Below are 20,880 nucleotides of genomic sequence, written 5' to 3'. Positions count from 1 at the left end.
ATTTTCCTCTATCCTGTGGCAGACTTGTAAGGTACTGTGCGCAGACAGAGCTTGGCAGCTAACAGCTTTAAAAACTCAGTGAGAAATCTTGATTTCTGAAAACAGGTGGCATCACGAGCTAGTCAATCCTAAGAAATGTCTTCTGTTCCTTGACATGAACTGAAGTGGCACACCATACAAGCTCTAAGAGGCTAATTGAGTAAATTTGGCCACTTAAAGAAATGCTTCTTGATGTTTGTATGTTTGCGAACACACAGCATTTCATCAAATTGCACTAAACTGAGTTGACACTTGAGAGACATCTAATAATTTGTTAATCAGAAGAATCCAAATACACAGTCTGTTCCCTAATACTGATTTATTTTTTAAATTTCTTACCTATTTGTTAATCTATATCTTGAAAAAATTAATAAGCAGCCCAGTTTGAGTCCACTACAGTTATGTTTCAGCAGTGGCAGATCTGCTCTTACCCATTTTATAATGTGTACCCCATTTGTAATGGTTTCTGTGACTAGTACTCTCTCCATTTTTACATTTGAGATCTTAGAGAACTTAAATACATTGTTCTAGGAGAAGCAACTTGCAAGCAACAGAGCTGGCCTTTGAAACCATCTCATCCAACACTAGCCCAGTGTTTTTTCTGATGCATCATAGCTGTTCTGCACCGTGTAAAGAAGGGATCTTCCCCCAATTGATACAAGAGGAAAATGCTTTGTTACCAACCTTCTAAACTGAATTGATAAATCTATTTAAAGCCATCAGCCCCAACTTTTCAGTTCTTTTTGCTGCAAATTCCCACCTTCTCTTTCAAGAATTTACATTTTTGTTTTATTACGTAGGACTTTTCTAATGTTGTAGTATGTTATACCTAAAAATGGCAGTTGTTTTAACCCTTACAAAATGTTAGGAAAACTAAAGCCCAGAGAAAGAAAGTGGTTTACCCATGATGCCACAGTGAATTAATAACAGAACTTCATCCCAGATCAGTTTCATAATGTGACATTCTTTCTGTTCTGCTGCTTAACACAGCAGGAAAGGCAGGAGGAACTGTGGTATAGTAGAAAAGAGCCCAACACTGTGAGCCATCTTATTTCCTCAACTTTAAATTGAAATTACATTTTAAGAACTCTTTGAAATTTAAATGTCTGTCATTGTATTAAAAATCAGTACTGTGTGCTTTTACTGATAAACTTATTCTCTTGGCGAAATCTGTATATCCGTATGTATTGTGTGTATGTATATCACACACATACACGTTGTTGAGTTGCTTTTTGTTGTATTGGCGATTGAATCTAGGGTCTGATACATGCTAGATATACTCTATCACTCATTTGTATTACCAGACTATTTTGTTTTGTTTTATTTGTATTTTAATGTATATCCTGCCAGGTTGCCCAGGCAGGCCTTGAGCATTCTGTCCTGCTTCAGCTTCCTGAATAACCAGATTTACTGGCCAGTAATTCCACTAGGCCTGGCTTACATATTTTTATAATGTTTTATTTAAACAAACATTGATGGCTTTGATATGTGGTTCTAAATCCATAAATTTGAAATTATTTACTGCATAAATTATATATGAGATGGATGCATCTTACAACTGTAAATTATACCTATATATTCTAAAGGCTACAATGGAGAACATTATAAAAATAAATGTAATATTTTCAACATTATTTTTTAGTGATAGGCAAACTCCTTAGACTTCATAGGTCTCAAAGTCTTAGAAGAGGGATAGGCCGCGTGGTGGTGCACGCCTTTAATCCCAGCACTGGGGAGGCAGAGGCAGGTGGATCTCTGTGAGTTTGAGACCAGCCTGGCCAATAAGAGCTAGTTACAGGACAGGCTCCAAAACTACAGAAAAACTCTGTCTTGAAAAATAAAAAAAAGGCTAGAATCATGCATTTTAAGAATAGGAATTAATTAGACATAATTTGGCTCAGACTTCACATTTAACTGAAAGTGAAACCTAGACGTAAAGAAGGAAGTGACACATCGTAGTTCAAACTAAAATCCAGGCCTTTTGATGCTGCCACGTTTGCATGGAGAGAGTAAGAGCAGGTAGCTATGCTAAGATTTTTGGCACATACCCTATTGAGTCAGGCCACTAAGGTGATCTACTTCTATTTAACATGATTTTTTAGGCTTTCCTTTTCAAAAGACATCGTTCTAGGATTCTAATTATGGCTCACTAATTTCCTTTAAGTCAGAATGAAAACCAATGATTGAATAGCTTATCTACGAACAGTGGCAATGTAGTTTTGTTTCATTTCTAGTGGTTTTGTTAATGTTACCTGCAATTTACCATGTTTAGGTTGGAGTAGTGGTAAATTAGGAACTGAATCGTGGGAACAGAGGTTCAGGTGTCTGGAAGAATTGTTAGGAAGAGTTGAGCATAATAACCCATTCACGTCTGCAATCCCAGCACTCAGGAGGCTGAGTAGCAGGAGGATCTTGTCAAGGTTGAGACCAGCATGGTCTGCATAGTGAATGCCAGGACTTCGTATCAAGACCCTATCTAGCCGGCCTTTAATCCCAGCACGTGGGAGGCAGAGGCAGGCAGCTCTCTGTGAGTTCAAGGTCAGCCTGGTCTACAAGAGCTAGTTCCAGGACAGGAACCAAAAAGCTACGGAGAAACCCTGTCTCGAAAAATAAAAAAAAAGACCCTATCTAAAAAAATAATAATAAAAGTAAACAAAAAGGGCAAGAGAGAGGGCTGTCTGTAAGAACACTAGGCTATGCAAACAGGAAGCTCTGTGTTTGAGTACCAAGTCCCACATGGCTGCACCTGCCATAACCCTAGTATTGGGGGCCGAAGCAGGTGGATCCTAGGAGCTTGTTGGCTGGCCAGCCTAGCCGAAATTGTGACCTTAGGGTTCAGTGAGAGACCTCATGTCAAAAAAGTTAGAGAGCAGTAGAGGAAAATACCTGCTGGGCTTTGTATGTACACAAACCCATACACATGTGCTCAAATACCATACATATACACATAGAGATAAACCCAACAGAATGATTAGATCTGAAAACACCCCAAATTGGATGGCTTTCTATGTTGAAAACTCAGTTTTCTTATTTCACTTTGGCACCAGAGGCATTTCACCCTGAACTGAAAATTCACATTTGCTTTTGTTTGGTGGTGGTAGTGGTGTGTGTATGTATTGGCAGTGTTATTATATAGCCTTGTTTGGCCTCAAACCCTTGATCCTCCTGTCTCAGCATTCCCAGTCCTGGAATTGCAGGCCTGTTCCACTACACCTACTTCAGCACACATTTTTTTTTTACAAAATATTAGTGTGTTATAAGTTTAGGAAAAAATCTTGTAAATGGCTCTTTGAGCTAGGCATAATAACGTGTTTCTAATCTGAGCACTTGAGAGATAGGGGCATTGAGGATCAGGAGTTCATATTCATTTTCAGTTGTATGATGAGTTTCAGGCCAACCTTGGCTACACAAGAGCCTTTCTTAAAACAGGAACAAAAATGGCTAGCTATTCCTGAGTTGGCATTCAGTTACAGATATACTGATTACTGTTGGCTCTGTAGATTTATTGGTGCAGTTTTACCATACCTATGTAACATATTGAAGTGGGGAACATCCTTCTACATATTAATTAGTAAATTTAGCTTCTAAATTTAGTGACCTCCAACTGTCAATTGGTGACTCATGGAGGTAGGACAGTTGGTAGCAATATGGCAGTTTGCAGACTCAATTTGAATCTGTACAAATTCATGTAAGTTGAAAACTTTATTATCTTGTGATTACTTATTTCATTAAATAAGACATAGAACATGATTTCCTAAGAACGTTAAAAATAAGACATGGTGTATACTTGTAATATTAGTGCTTGAGGAAATGGAGACAGGAGAATCATGAGTTCAAGATCAGTTTAGGCCGTATACTAAGACCCTGTTTCAAAAAGCCAAAACTAAAACAAAATAATATACAAGAAGTTATAGGATAAGTTCACTGATGGTCTTTTTCCTTAATTTCCATTTTTAATCTTTTGTTGTTGTTGTTGTTTTGTTTTGAGATAAGGTCTCACTATGCAGCCATAACTGTTCTGAAACTCACTGTGCAGACCAGGCTAACTTGAACACAGAAATTCTCTTGCCTCTGCCTCCTCAGAACTGAGATTAATGTTGCATACCAGCAAGTCCAGCCCCATTGGTAGTGTTTAAAAGAATCCATGTGTGTGAAAACAAGCATGCTCTTGTGGGTTCATGTGCTTATGGAGGCTAGTGGTTAATGTCAGGTGTCTTCCTCAGTCACCCTTTACAGAGCTGCTCACTGGAGCTCTGTTATTAGGCAAGACTAGTTGTTCACAAAGCCCCAGTCAGTTATCTTGTTCCCTACTGCTAGGATTATAGTTGCATATCACCATACTTGTCTTTTTAATGATTTATTTTATGTGTATAGATATTTTTCCTACATATATGAGTATGTACTGCATGTGTGTCTGGTGTCTGTGGAGGGCAGAAAAAGGTATCAGATCCTCTGAAACTGGAATTTCCAATGGTTGTAAGCTGCCATGTCAGTGATGGGAACCAAACGCAGGTCCTCTTCAAATACACTTAACCACCAAGCCATCTCTTCAGCTTCCGTGCCTGTCTTACAAGGGTTCTGGGGATCTGAACTCGGGTCTTTGTGCTTGCATGGCAAGTACTTTATGGACTGAGTCTTTTCCTCAGCCCCTCATTGGTAATCTTACACGGCAGAAAATTTTTGATTTGGGATATGTAACTGGCACAAAAGTCAATATATTTTATTCAGTTCATTGTTGTAACTTTTTTTGGTTTTTTGAGACAAGGTTTCTCTGTAGTTTTGGAGCCTGTCCTAGGACTAACTCTTGTAGTTTAGGCTGGCCTCGAACACACAGAGATCCGCCTGCCTCTGCCTCCCAAGTGCTGGGATTAAAGGTGTGCGCCACCACCACCCAGCTTCCTTGTTATAACTTTGATAAAATCTGATAAATTTACAGCCAAGGAGGTGTTTGTTCCCTCCTCATATTCCTGCTGCAATTTTAGTAGCTACTTTGTGGGAGTATAGTGGAGGTAACATTAGAAGGACTAGTAGTTTGAGATCATGGAAATTGTGGTGCTGGAGATGGAAGAGGTGAATGTCGCCCTAAGCACCCTAAGGGATCAGATTATGAGCTACCTCCTGTGGCCTAGTAACTGAGATATGATATATAATTCTCAAGGTCATTTTTGTCATAGGGATATACATATGCAGTGCAAATTAAGTACCCCTTTCTGTTAAAGATTAATACATAGGTTAAGCATTGTTTAAAATAATAAAATTTGTGCCCATTTATGGTGCCATACTGATATTTTACTTGAATTGATAACTTGTTTCTTTATTCTATTCACAAATATCTAATTTATTTTCCATGATCTTCCTTTCACCAGTTTTCCCCCTCCTGATTTGAGATTTTTTTTCAGCTAAACAGCTAAATCCTTAATTGGTTGCTTTCTTGCTTGATCTTCAAAGTGAAATTCTGTCTATTCTCTTATTTCCAATTGAACCATCTTTATATTAGTCAGATCCCATGATTCAATATTGAAGGAAAAGCAACTAAAACATAATATGGACTTCATATCTTATAGCAACCTCAGTGTTTTCCCCCCTAGTCAGTATACAAATTTATCTCAGTTACTATAGCAACCAGTCTATCAGTTATTCTAGCTGTTTTGCCTTTTCTCAGATACTGGGACTTGCCATGTAATTAGGCTGTGCAAATGTGCTTCAGGTCTCAGCGTTTTATTACTAGCTGCAGCTGTCTAACAGTTTACAGTTTGCCATTCCATCAGGGTTAGTTGCTCCCCAGTTTGCTAAACTCTTTGTCTCCAAACATGCAAACAGTTTAAACATATAGGATTAATAACAGCAAAAAACCCATATTCCTTGTATTATTTTTTGTTTCATTGTTAGCCATTGTATTGAAGACTAAATGCTTTGCATAACTACCATCCATCCTTATCCTGTTGTAGTATCAGTGAGAGTGGATTCCAAGCCCAAAGGGGACCATTCAGAAAATACATTTGCCAGTAGGGTTTGAAATATATTAACATCACTAAATAGCTGAAGCCCCTTGAGTAAAAGCACCTTGGCTCACCAAGTAAATAATCTGGCTTTAAAAAAATGATTTTCATAGGCTATAGGAAGAATGGTTAGCCTTCAGATTAATTTATTCTAATTTGAGAAAATATTATCTTTCTTTTGCCACCTTTGAATAAGCAAAAAAGGAAACAACTTGATAATTGTATGGCTCTTTAAATTTTTCCCATTCATTTAATAAATTTTGTCTTCTGTAAATGTCACAATTTATGTAACTAAAATAGCTTTAAAATACTTGTTTACCATGCTGAAATATAAGGAACATTTAGAAAATTCAAGTTGTTTTTGTTAATGTATGGTTCTCGTACTAGTTGTTAATACTGCAAGGTGTAATAAAATTATTTGAATATGTACAGCTCTTCTGTAGGCCTGGATGAATTCTAGGTGGTTACTCTGTCCATGACTATACCAATATAGGTGTCATCTGTATACATAATGACATAATCCACTTCTTTTAAGATTAAAGGAATTTTTTGGTTTTTTTTTTTTTGAGACAGGGTTTCTCTGTAGCTTTGAAGCCTATCCTGGAGCTCACTCTGTAGACCAGGCTGGCCTCGAACTCACAGAGATCTGTCTGCCTCTGCCTCCCTGAGCAAGTGCTGGGATTAAAGGCGTGCACTACCACCACCTGGCAAAATTTTGCTTTTTAAAAACTGATATGAGCTGGGTGTGGTGGCACACGCCTTTAATCCCAGCGCTTGCTCAGGGAGGCAGAGGCAGGCAGATCTCTGTGAGTTTGAGGCCAGCCTGGTCTACAAAGTGAGTTCTAGGACAGGCAGAACTGTTACACAGGCAGAACTGAAATCCTGTCTTGAAAAACTAAAACAAACAAACAAAATCAAAACCTGATAAGTAAAAAAAAAATACATATGTCTGTGGCTTAATATGATATTTTCATATATGTATATATTTTGTAGTGTTTCTCTTCATTTATTAATTTCTTTATAGTGAAAAAACATTTCTTGCTTCTAACTAACACAGTACCTGTTTATCAGTCTTGACACATTCTTGCCTTCTTGTTTCTCTAACATCTGGTAACCATGATTCTATTCCATCTATGAGATTTTCTTACATGGATCCTACATGAATGAGCTAATGAAATACTTGTCTTTTGTATCTGGCTTATTTAACTTAACAAAATGACATCCATTTCTACCAAAGCTGTCATAAATGACACAGTTTAATAATTTGTTAGAACTGAATATTATTCTGTTGTGTATATGTACCATGTTTCTTTATCCCCTCATGAGCTAATAGACCCTTGACTATTGTGAATAGTAAACTTGGGAGTGCAGACACATTTTTTTGGTGAATTTATTTCTCTTGCTTTGGCTATATAAACAATAATAAGACTACACCACTTGATCATATAATAGTTCTGTTTTTAACTTTTAAGGAGATCACGTGCTATTTTCCAGTGATAGCTGTACTAATTTGCATTCCCATCAGTTACATGCGAGGATTCCCATCTCTCCACAACCATACTAGCATTTGTTATCATTTATCATTTTTGTAATTAGCCATTTTTATTAGAGTGAGGTGATACGTTCTTGTTCTTACTTGCATTTCCATGACAATTAGTGCTATACAGTATATTTTCATTTACCAGTTGGTCATTTGTATCTATTCTTTTGAGAATTTTCTATTTAGGTCTAATGTCCCTTCTTTATTTAATTACTTAGAATTTTATTTTGCTGTTTTTTTTTTTTTTTTTTTTTTTTTTTTTTGGTTTTTGGAGACAGGGTTTCTCTGGCTTTGGAGCCTGTCCTGGAACTAGCTCTGTAGACCAGGCTGGTCTCGAACTCACAGAGCTCCACCTGCTTCTGCCTCCCAAGTGCTGGGATTAAAGGCGTGCGCCACCACCGCCCGGCTTTTGTTGTTATTTTTATTTGAGTTCTTTTTAGATTCTAACCTTTGCTGTGCCGAAGCCTTTTAGTTTAATAAAATGCGTTTTTCTACTGTGCTTTTGGATTTCTACCTAGAATACTCACTGTTTGTGCCTCTGTACCTTAAAATATTTTTTTTATCCTGTGTTCTAGTAATGGCAGTTTCTAGTTTTATGTTTCAATCTTTATCCCGTTTTCAGTTGAGTTTTGTAATTGATAAGAGATGTGGTCTAATTTCATTGTTCTGTATTCAAATATGTGATTTCTCCAACTCTTGTTTTTTTTTTTCCAATTTGTATTCTTATCATTTTTGTCAGTGATAGTTGGGAGTACATTCTAACTTTCCAAGTTAGAAGATAGTTGTAGTACAACTTGTTAGTTTATTCTTTTGGTTGTGAGATTACTAAATACTCCTGATTTTTTTAAATCATGATTTGTGTGGTTTCTTTTAAATACTTAGATATGCAAAACTGTTCTTGAATTCTGATAATGTTGCCTAAGAAAACTTTAGCTTCACAAATAGACTTAGGCACAGAAAAATTTACTTTTTGCTAAGGAACCCCCCGATCTTTACATTTGTAAAAGAAAGGGGACTTACTTTTTGAAATCCTAGGGTTAAAGAATAATATTTTAAAAAATTTCTTGTTTTTTTTTCCCATGGCTCCCTGGCTAGCCCAGAACTCACTACATATCCCCAAAGACAATCCTGAACACCTGACCTTCCTACCTTCACCTCCTAAGTGCTGGGTACATCATTCTTAGCTTTATTTTTGAGGGTTTTTGACAGTGAATAATATTTTTCCCCATTTGTTAAGCTCTTCTAGTACAAGACTCATTGAAACCTAAATATTCTTCTAAACCACAGATTAAACTTTCAGAGAACCAATAGATGTTCTATGTTCAAATATACATTGTTCAAAGCAGGCATTTTGGTCATTAAGTAGGTTAAAGAAGAGGATTAGTTGATTCCTTCTTGAATTGCTAAGAGTAGTTGCAGATGAGCTTAGTTCCATAGTCTTCCTTTAAGTTGGTCCCTGAAAGTTTTTAATAAAATTATGGGACTGAAGCCATCACCTTTTTGTTTATCAACAGTGCTGTGAACATTCTGGGCACCCTTTTAAAAGTCTCATTTGAAAGATATGCTTATCTACCCTCGTCAAACTAAAATGGTAGTTGGTATCCACACCTCCTTTCCAACTTTCTCCTAATTAGATTAGCCAATATCATTACTGTTTTAAGATTTACTGATATATCTCCTTGTCGCTTACAACTGAAAAAGGATAGTAATGGCTGAAATGTAAAGGGTAGGGGACTTTGGGAAGAAGCAAGGGAAAACTTGGTTAAATTGGATATAATTTATACACTGGTAAATGGGATTGGTTGATGTCTCTGCTGGGAGTTAGTTATTGGGTTAGTGAAACGGGTGAGCCGAATGATTTAGATATCTGTATAAAGGTCAGTACCTTGATGAATAAGAGCAAATAGATTTGTTAATATTTTATAGTTGTTATTTGGTCTTTATCAGATTGGCTTAAGGAGTTAAATTTGCCTGAGATTAGTCATTTTCTTGTTTTTTTCCTTCATGTGAATTTTTCTGTCTCCATTATGTCCCAGTCATAGCTCTTGACTGTTGACTTTTATTTTAACCTTTGCTTTATTTATTTATTTATCTATTTATTGTTTATTTATTTAGCATGGTTGATATGTAGAAGAATGTTTAAGTGGGACTAGAATTGGGTTGTAAGCATGTTCTCTAATGTTCTACTTCTCTTCTACTTTGAATTTCCTAGCTCTGTTAAATCCCACCCTTTCAAGCCCACATCCACACACTAGTTTTCATAAGAGGAACCAGGTAAGGGAGAGGGCTGAGACGAGGACAGTGGTTTGCATTTATGGAATCTTTGTAACCTGAAGATATCTTCTTAGTAAATACTAAATGATTACAGTGGAGTCTTAGATGTTGACGGTTATCCTGCACTTATCAGTTCCTTGTTAGCAACCTTGTCTTTCCATGTGAATGTGTTCAAAATAAGAAAGAAATGATAGATAATTCTACATGTTGTTACATACAAAGAATGATAAATGGCACAGTGTGTTGGCTCTTCACTTTCAGAGGTCTTTTATGTACATAGTCACTTCTGACCATCTTGTGATTCTGTGAGATGGGACAGTTTTTGTGAAGTGAGCAGGACAAGTATTGACAGATCAGTATGCTAAAGGGTCACCAAGGGCTGGCACTTCACTATTAGGTTTCATTAGAGGGAAACTGAGTAATAGAGAATTTAAAAGTCTAAGTCCAGGCTAGCAGGATGGCTCAGCTGCCAAGGCTGACACATGAATTTGATCCCTGGGTCCCCACAGTACCAGGAGAAAACCAACTCTTGCAAGTTGTTTTCTGACCTCCAAGTGTGTACTGTGACATGTGAGCACACACATACACACACAGTGAGAAATGTAAAAAAATGAGAATTCTAGGCTTCTCTGTACTTTTTCTGAAGAATGAGCATTTTGCTGTGTTTTGCATGTGATTTGTTAGAATAACAAAGATAATCCTACCATTTGTATCTGTATAGTGTTAAAAACAAGATAAATAGCATTTTCATTTTCTTCTTATGCATTAATTAAATTATTGGCCAAGAGTCAAGTCCAAAAGTGACTTTGTTATTGAAAACTAATCCCAGACCTTGCTCACTACCTTTCAAAGAATCTATTCTTTGTTCCCAGAGGAGAGCTCACTCAGAGTCTGAGCCACTGACTTGAGTTGCCAGTGCCTCATCAAAGTCCCTCTACATAGTTTTTTCTGTAATTGTTTTATAGTTTGTTGTCAGTTGTTTAGTCAGGCACAGAACTGTGTTGTGATTTTTTTGTAACTCTGATTCATTTTTTTGGCCACAAGCCACTAACTGGAAACAGTATGTTTTTCTCCTTTTCCCTTCAGATGTGTTTTCTAATAGTCACACTGAATATATGTGGTAGTCTTTAACATTTTTCTCCTAATCAGCCCTCAGTTGGCTGTTAGCTAAATGGAAAAATACATTTCTGACTTCTAACTAGAAAAGGCACATGAACAAAAATGATTAAATAAACAAATAAGATTGAATAGTCTTCTTTATAATGAATAATAAAGGACCTATGGAATATTTTATGTAAGTAAGTGTGGGTAGTTTAAGCATTTTCTAGAATATTGACTGTTGATTATATTTTATAAAAGAATATAGGCATAGAAATTTAAACATATAGAACAGAAATTGAATTCATAAAAATATAATTGAATTCTTACTGAAATATAGTTTTTATTTGTCATATGAGAGAGAACATACATAATGAAAAGCTATCAGCTACACCATGATCTTAATTCACTGGTTAATTTACAACTTCCTTTCCTTGTCAAGCCCTTTATTGGCATATAACAGATTTTATAACAGATTTTCTTTAATTAAATAAACCAAAGGACTAGGTTTGATGATGCCTGTCCTATAATTTGAACTATTTAGAGAGCAGGGGAATTGCAAGTTCGAGGCCTGTTAAAACTAGAGAGAGATCAAAGCCACTCTAGAAAGCTTTGTGATACCTGGTTTTAAACATAAAAAGCAAGAAGTAGGTATTTGCCCAGCATGTGAAAGACTCTAGGTTAAACCCTCAGTAACAATAGGGGAAAAAAAAGATTTGGATTGAATTTTGTTTCTCTTCTCATCTTTGGTAATGACTAATGGACTCAGGAAGAACCAACAGTCTGGAAAATAAGATCGCTATCAATAGTTTTTTAAACATATATTTATTCTGTGGGAGGGGGTGTCAGTGTGGGCATGCCCCATGGCGCAGGTGCACAGGTCAGAGGACAGCTTCTGGAAGCCAGTTCTCTCCTCAGTCTCAGGTCATCCAGCTTGGCAGCAAGAACCTTTCCCCAATGAGCCATCTCACGGATCCCTAGAATAGTTTTTAAAAATAGGAGCTTGTGACAGGTGCGGTGCTTTAGAGTCCTACTTTTTACTTAGAAGTTACTGGGACTTAGCAAGGCTAGAACCCCACTGAATGCTTTGTATGGTATAAAATCATATTAACATATTAACTTAATAAAGCATCTGAAATATTGCTTGTTTGCTTACTTCTTAAAAAGAACCTGGTGTGCTTATATTAGGTCTTGATTTCTCTAGGCAGGTGTACACTCAATCACTCTCTATCTCAGATATATTAGAAATTACTTTAAACCATTAGTAGATCTCATTTTTATTCTAACCTACTTTGAAAATCTGACATTGTGATAGTACCACATTACCCTAATGTTTGTTGAGTGGTTGCAAATTTATACAAGAATATAGTTTGTTTTCTGTTGTCAATAAATATATTAATACGTTTTTCTTTTAGAGGTATGGCATAGAACTGTACTATATAAATATTTGTTGGATTTTCAGGCTGTTTTACACAAAATATAGCTTTTTAAAGATCTACTTTAAGCTTATAGTTTACCTTATAATGAACAGATGTAGTTTTCACAGTTCCCTTTGATTTCATTAAAATCACCACAAAACCACCTTTCAAAAACATTTAGACATTGTGTCAAATTGCCTCACCATCTCTTTCCATTAATATCATTGATAAAATTCTATTAGTTATTTTTATATGTGCCCTGGCTCAAGGAATATATAGTATTTAAAACTTTAAATAAACAGAGAGATTGTATAATTAAATTATACTATCAAAATAAAATAAAAAGTTTAAATTGCCAAATAATAGTAAAACTAGTAAATTAAACCTTTAGGATTCAGTTAATACTTATTATTTGATTATTTTAGCTATATTATCAGATTTTTGTTATTTTGTATTCAGGGAAATCTCAGTAATAATTATTTCCTACTTCTGAGTTAAGCCATGACATTTCTGGGCCCAAGGAGATGGCTTACTGGGTAACTGAGTTTGAATCCCCAGCAGCCACATAAAAAGCCAGACATGGCTATGCATGCCTATAATTCCAGCATTGAAGGACAGAGAGATGGGTGGGTGTAGAGAAATTACTGGTCACCTAGCCTAGTTGAAATAGTAAGCTTCTGGTTCAGTGAGAGTTCCTGTCTAAAGACAATAAGGAGGAAAGTGATAAAGGAAGACACCGGATGTTCTGCTCTGGCCTCTGCCCACTCAAATCCACGTACTACTGCAATACATATCATTCCACACACATGCTTTTCTTTAGGAAAGTAAGAGTGGATTATGATTGTATAGCACCTATTTTAGCCTGTCATCCCTAGATTTTATAGGTTTTGTTGATGTCCCTTTTAATACTAGCAAAGTTAAAATAAGACTCTGAGACCATATGGGTATGGTCATGGTTCGCATTTCATTTTTTCTTAGATGCCATTTCTTTAGTTTTTGTATTATTACTAAGTTGGAGGTGTTTTTTGAATTCCCAATTTCTATGAAAGACTTTCTCATTAGCATAGAATCAAGTAACATGTTCTACAAGAATATAACTAAGAATGATTATTGTTTATTTCAATGCCAATATACAATATTATAAATGAAAAATTTAAAACTTCACTTAGACAAAGCGGAAAGCAAGAAAGTATCTTGTTCTATAAATTTGAATGTTTTTAAATTGTTTTTTTCCTTTTGTCAAGATATTTTATTATAGAAAGAGAAAAATTAAAAATTAACTGAGATGATTTTTTTGTATATTACAAAAAATTACTTTATTTTTTATTAAAAATTTTCCACATCCTCCCATTTCCCTCCCCCCACTAATTTTTTTTTATTTCTGAGATTATATCAGTATAATTTCCCCCTCTCCTTTTCTCCCTTCAAGCTCTCCCATATACCCCTTCTTCCTGTATTTTAAATTAATATATTTTTTTATTAGTTGTCACCTGCCTCTCTCTCCCTCTTTCTCTCTCTCTCTCTTTCTCTCTTCTGAGTATGATGTGCTCAGTCTGTATAATGTTACTGTATGTATGTTTTCAAGATAGTTTTTTTTTCTATTCAGCTTAGGATTGGCTGTTTTATTTGTGCTTATTTATCTACTTAGTTCTAACTTCTTCCTCTTTTGTCCTGCCTGGCCTCTTAGGCAAAAAATAAATCATCATATTCGTTTTCAGAGCACCAGAAGCTTTCCAAGTTCCTGTTTAGACTTAACATTTTAGTGTTGCTCTTTGTTTGCTATCAGATTTTACTGTTTCAGCTTTCTGGCTTTAGAAATCAGAACCCTTAAGCTAGCTTCTTACTTTAGAGCCTGACAAAGGCCTTATCTCTTCTCACGTCCTGTTCACCTCAGGATCTTTAGGATCCCAGCACTTTCTTTGTAGAAGTAAGTTGACTTTTGCTCTGCTTGTTTCAGTTGCTTGTTATGCTGCTTTACCTAGTCTTACTTTTACATTTTCCGTTTGGCAAAAGCAGAAGAGAATAAAGGGCAAAATGCAGCTACAAGGTGGTTCCTGTTGAACAGCCCTTTGTCGTCACCTTCCTATAAGAAATGTTGCCCGAGCAACCAGCTTTATTCCAGCTGACTCACACTAGACACTTTCCTTCTGTGTCATTGCCCCCTTTACCTCTTCAGGACTCTGACAGGATTTTGCAACCTGACTAGGTACTTAAGAACCAGCCATCCATTTTCCCCCTCAAGACTGAAATAGATTTCTTTGAACAAAAAGAAATGCCTTGTTAGATTTTTCAGTGTGTAGTCCTATTGGGTTTTTGATTTTTCTGGGTTGGTGTTGCTTTTCTTTTCATTTGATTTTTGTTTGTTGTTGTTGGTAGTGGTGGTGGTAATGATGGTGGTGGTATTCATTGGTTGGTTGGTTTGCAATGCTGAGATTTGAGTCCAGGACTTTCCCTGGGCTGGGTGGGTCCTCTACCACTAAGCCGTATTCCCGGTTTTCGGCTAGTTGTTTTAATATATTTTCATAAGTATAATGGGGAATTTAGAATTGGCAATGTTAAGGATGAGATTGCTCTTGGGTTTTGTTTTTGTACTGTAGGAGGGTAGGAGGTAGCCTTTGAGTTTCTTGTTTTTTAATTGAATATGAAGCAGGTGGCAAATGTAGGATTAGTCTCTTTACTGATTCCTCCCCGTTTGCCAAAGACTTAGAGATTGTTTGTTTTCAGATAACCTTCAGGTAAGGGGAAGAGAAATAACAGCCCCGCAAAGCAGAATGTCTGCAGCTAAGGGGGTGGGAAACTAAGAAGATGGCAGAACATATGTTCTGGCTCTTTTAAACTATAAATACTTAATGTTCATTATAAAAAGTAGTTTTTAAGCTCTTGCCCATGATTTTAAGTCCTGATAAGGCATGAACAATAAAGATCTGATCTTAAAATGGGAAAAGATGACCCAACAATAATTGCCTATAAGCAGAGGTATGTAACTACACAGGCCACATGCAGCCCAGTCAGTACAGCTATGAATGCAGCGCAACAGAAAATTGTAAACCTACTTAGGACAGCATGTGATTGTTTTTGTGATGATTTTTTTGTTACTTGATTGCGTGGGTTTTGAGCTTGAACTTTGTACATGATAGCACTGTTTCACAGTGTCATACAAAATAAACTTATGTATGCTCTCACAGTCGGAAACCCTGCTGTGGCCAAAGACCGTTTTGCTTCCACTGTGGCTTAGAGAAGCCAAAAATTTGGAGACTTCTTGACTCTCTAAAGAAACCTCTCACTGAAGCTCTGGGGAAAAAAAGAGTTAAATTGCTATTATGATCTTGTCAACAGCTGCTTTCAAAATGAGGGTTTCTCGGTGTACTGAGAAAAGCAGCTTTTTGGGTTAATATACCTATATGAGTTAATACACACTTGTATTGATTGCTATTCAAATCAAGGAGCTAAGTACTTCAAGTTATAGGAGGATTATTAGTTGAAAGCATCAAGAAACAAAATCTGTTTTGTATTGCAGATGGCTCACCAGTTTATGATTGATATAGAATAATGTGTCTGAAATGTTACCCATACACTTTTTATAAAGCAAGAATAGTGCCCCCAAAATGACTTTTCGTATGTTATAACTGTTTTTTTTTTTTCTCTTTCCGGGATAGGCCTTTTCTGTGTAGCTTTGGAGCCTGTCCTGGAACTTGCTCTGTAGATCAGACTGGCCTCGAACTTATACAGATCTACCTGCCTCTGCCTCCCAAGTGCTGGGATTGAAGGCATGCACCACCACCACCAGGCCTGATTTTTTTTTTTCAATTAGCAATAATTGCGCCTCGGATAAACCTCATTGGCTACGATACTGCCACTGCGCAAAGCTCTGATTTTTTTTTTTAATGACAACATAATAATAATTGATACTTACCTAGAAAATTGACTATTGATATTTATTTGACCTACCCCATTTACCTTATTTTGAATGCATTGAATTGATCCCATTTTGAATATGTTGAATTAAGTCAGTTTCATATACATATCTGAGTAATAGTGGCTATAAGTCAATTTACCTATCTAGACATTGTGTCAATTTGTTAGAGAAGCTATCTTGAAGGCTGAAAAGATGACTCAGAGGTTAAGAGCACTGACTGCTCTTCCAGAAGACCCAGGTTCGATTCCCTCATGGCAGCTCAAAACTGTTTGTGACTCCAAGATCTGACACCCTCACACAGACATGAATGCAGACAGGACACCAATACACATAAAATAAAAACAAATAATTTATTTAAAAATAGTATTTTTTTTTAGAAAGAAGCCATCTTGAGTGTTTTTAGGAGTAGGAACAATCTAAGCAAGCATAATGCAGCTGTTTATTTTTCTCCCTACTCTTCATTAAGCAGTTTTCTAACTGTACATAATGCCATATAGATAGTACATAGTATTTACATTTGGGCATATATATTGAATAGACTCTGATAGAACTTTGAGTACACACGTGTACAGCATCTTTCATTGAATGAATACTACTAAATACTAAATACTTAGATGAATATTTATAATTGACATTGACCATTCAATTCCTTCTTTGTCCTTTCATCATATACTGTCATAATTACTACATAATTAACATGATGAGAATGTAGAATTGCTAAATAAGGTATATATTCTCGCTTAAATTCTAATTTCAGATAAATACATTAAAGTTTATTCATTGTTTATTGTTGTAAGTTAGCTGCATGTTCATTTTGTATATATTTTTTAAGTTTCTAAATATAATAACCCTAGTTGAAGAAGAAACATCTCTGGATATAGGCACGGTTGTGAGGAGTGGCATTTAGTCTGAAAAAACTACTAAGGTTTTTAGTGTAGTGCTGGATTTTGTTGTTAGTTTGTTGTTTTGTTTTGTTTTTTAGTATCCATCACTTTTTTTCCTTGGGAAGTACATTATTAGAAACAAAGCTCAAAAATAGTAAAACTTCATATATTGTTAGGGATACACATGTGTGGATGTTTGATGAAACTTTGGGGGGGGCGTGTTTCAAGACAGGGTTTCTCTGTGTAACCCTGGCTGTCCTAGAACTTGCTCTGCCAGGTTGGCCTTGAACTCAAAGAGATTCTCTTGCTTCTGCCTTTCAAGTGTTGATATTAAAGGCTTGTGCCACCATGCCTAACATGAAACTTTTTTAAAAACTAAAAATCAGGGAATTTTACCCAGTTTGACCTGTATTGGGTAGGTAGATAACTAGAGCATACAATAATTATCCTGGCAGGACTGCTACTCAAGTGTCCAGGTAAAATGCAGAGTTACGGGAGTTTATTCTATGTGTTACACTTGAAAATTAGATGCATATGTTAAATATCCCTTGTTTAAAATTCATGGGAACAAAAGTATTTTAGATTTAGGAATTTTTAGCAATTATTTTCATTTTAGGAGATATTTTCCTATGTATAATAGGATTATCTTTGGAATGGGAACTGACTCTGTAAACACAAGATTCGTTTATGTGTCATATATGACCTATGCACAAAACTTGAAGGTAATTTTATAGGGTTTTTATGTGCCTGCACTTTCTACCCTTCACATGAAATTAGACACAGAATTTTCCATTTGTGGCATCATTGTTGACACTCAAAATGTTTGAGTTTTGAAACATTTTTGGATTTTCAGATTCCAGTGCTCAAGCTGCATATTCTAATATAGTTTTGTACATACCAAATAAAGAACAATAGCTTAAAAGTTTAAACATGGACTTCAATGAAAAAGTTAGTATATATATAAGGGCTAACTTTGCATGTACTTTACAAACTAAATCCAAAAAGAAAAGTCAGCCTCCAACTGATTTCCCAGAGATCCTATCGGGTAATGAATAAATTTTAGCATGATTATTTAACTATTATAGTATGTCTAAATTAAACGCCTCCATTTATAAAGCTTTATTATTTGTTTTCATTATTCTATCAAATTCCATCAAAGCTTCAGTTTATGTTTTCACTTGGGGAAATTAATGGTTCCAATGTGTTATATCAAATTAAAGGAGGCCTCTAGAGCATGTGGAAAGATATGGTTACTTCAAGTAACCAAGGTAAAAGTGTTAGGATTCCTAGAACAAAAATCACACAGACCTCTTCTGTATTTTATTAATATTTAAAAATTAGATTTCAAACTATTCCCCTATAAGAACTACAACCATGTGATGCATAATGATATTTTTGGTTAAAAACAGTCTGCACATAGTACAGTGATCCTGTAAGATATCATCCCTGATGACATCATTGCCTTTTTAGTTTTAAGTGATGTTCACTTAACAAAACTGCATAGTACACATTTCTTAGAGTGTGTCTTAGTTGTTAATTGAGTCATACCTGTGTTTGGACAGTCTATAATAACTATCAAGAAGGACTGAAGTTACAGCTTAGTGGTAGATTGTTTGTTTAGCAAGTGCAAGGCTCTGGCTTCAACCTCCAACACCACAATATATACCCATGGACACTCATACACATACAAGCAAATATCAACCAGTTTCATGCATACGGCTGAAGCATTTTGTTTACATTTAGTGTTTTAAAGCACTTGTTTTCTTTACCCTTCTGCAAGTTCCCAGTATAGAGAGAGCTAAAAGGCTATTCCAGTGAGCCTTTTAAACATCCTTCATCTTTTTACATACACTTTGAGTGCACCTCTTCTGTCCTCTTGATATCATATGTGCTTTGGTTACAGTTATATATTAAAATTGTTTCTTCCTAGGTTTGACTCACCTATTATGACTTCTCTGTGGGCAAAGGCTGAGTCTTTCTTATCTTTGTTTTCTACTTGTTGCCTAGCAATGACTGACCTGTGGTAGACAACCAATAATGGTTTGTTGATTAAATGAAGGAACCAGGAACCCAGCTTATCTAACTCCCTAATTTGCAAAGTGTGAAAACTGAGGTCTAGAGGGATTGCGACTTTAAGAAGTAGGCTGTCCCGACTTTCTGAGATGTCCTTGTCAAGCGTATCACTAAATTTCTGTTTGAATACTTTATCACAGAAGAGGTTCTAAACTCTAGTTGTTAATTACGCGTATTAAACTGAGAATAAAAAAAATTCCCTCAAGGGATTTCTGCTCTTAGTCCTTGTTCTGATGTACAGTGCTTCAAACATTTGAAGGCAGATTTTTGTTTGTTTCTTTATTTGTTTATCGCTTTTTTTGTCTTCTCTGGGTTGATCATCCTTATTTCTTTTTATCTTTTCACATGGGTTTCAGAACATTCACCAGACTGGTTTCTCCTCTTTTACTTCATCCGTATTCTTTTCTAAATGTTATTTCTCAGATAGTACATAATGGTTTTCAGTGTGCTCTTATCTATGAGACTGTGCATACAAATTGTCCCCTCCTCTTCCTGTGTTCTAAGTCAGTCTAGGATGGCAGCCATGTCACAGCTTTACCCGGTGTAAGGTTTCACGTGGCATCTTATTAAACCATGAATCCCTTATCATGCACTTTGTATTTATTCCTCCTACATTTCATTCTGCTAAGATTTGATCTATTTTTCTAGTCCATTTGAATATTTTTGAATCCTTCTAGCCAGTATATTATCTGTCTTCCCCAATTGTGTCTCATCTGGAAATGTATAATACATTTTCAATGTATTTATCTAAAATATTAAGAATTTGAAGTAGATAAGAAATGAATGTTTGTGGTGGTTTGGATGAGAGATGTTCCCCATAGTTTCAGGCATTTAAATATTTGGTCCCCAGTGGGTAATGTTTAGGGAGGTTTAGGTGGTACAGCCTTGATGGAGGAAGTACATCACTGGGGACAGGCTTTGAAATCAAAAGCCTTGAATGCAGTTACTCTGTTTGCTTCATGCTTGAGATTTAAGGTGTGAACTGCTGGCTTCTTGGTCCTGCTGATGCCTGTTGCTTGTTGCCATGCTTTCCTGCCATGATGGCTCTTAGCCTTCTGGAACTGTAAACCCAGATTTGTAGTGTGAATTCTAATTGGTCTTAATAATAAAAACCCAGAGTCAGATTAGGGGGTGAAAGCTGAAAGATCAGAGAAGCAGGGCAGCCAGCCACTAGAGTACCTACCTCTATGAAATCCTCAGACTGAAAAGGGTCAATCTCCTCTCTACCAATCCCCAGACTTTATGGGCTGAGCTCTGGTCTCCTCTCGCCTTGTATTCCTCTCTCCACCCAGTCATATCCCTTCCTATCTCCACCTTCCTAGTGCTGGGATTAAAGGTGTGAGCCATAACTACTTGGCTCTGTTTCTCTTTTAGACTAGATCGGTGCCATTTAGCTCAGGGTGGCCTTGAACACACAGAGATGCCTCTGCCTCTGTCTCCCCAGTGCTGGGTGGCCACTATCTGGCCTCTATGGCTAACTGGTGGCTTAGCTCTGCACTCTTATCTTCAGACAAACCTTATTTGTTAGCTCAGAAAGAAACAAAATATCATCACACAGATTTGTCCCTTCTATAAGTTGCCTTAGTTGTGCTTCTTTTATCAACACAAACCAAACTAGAACAGTGCTTTAATCTAGATT

At 36.2% G+C, this 20,880-nt stretch overlaps 1 protein-coding gene and 1 pseudogene across 4 annotated transcripts in view; one reads left to right on the top strand and one right to left on the bottom strand.

The window, feature by feature from the left end:
- Positions 1-20,880, top strand: part of Wdr44 (WD repeat domain 44) — a 105,923-nt gene that overhangs the window by 2,499 nt on the left and 82,544 nt on the right. The gene's annotated exons all lie outside the window — the stretch shown is intronic.
- LOC142841932 (U4 spliceosomal RNA) lies at positions 16,158-16,236 on the bottom strand (annotated as a pseudogene).

Source organism: Microtus pennsylvanicus, chromosome X (assembly GCF_037038515.1).
Source record: "Microtus pennsylvanicus isolate mMicPen1 chromosome X, mMicPen1.hap1, whole genome shotgun sequence".
NCBI lineage: Eukaryota > Metazoa > Chordata > Mammalia > Rodentia > Cricetidae > Microtus > Microtus pennsylvanicus.
This window is presented reverse-complemented; position numbering and strand designations above follow the sequence as displayed.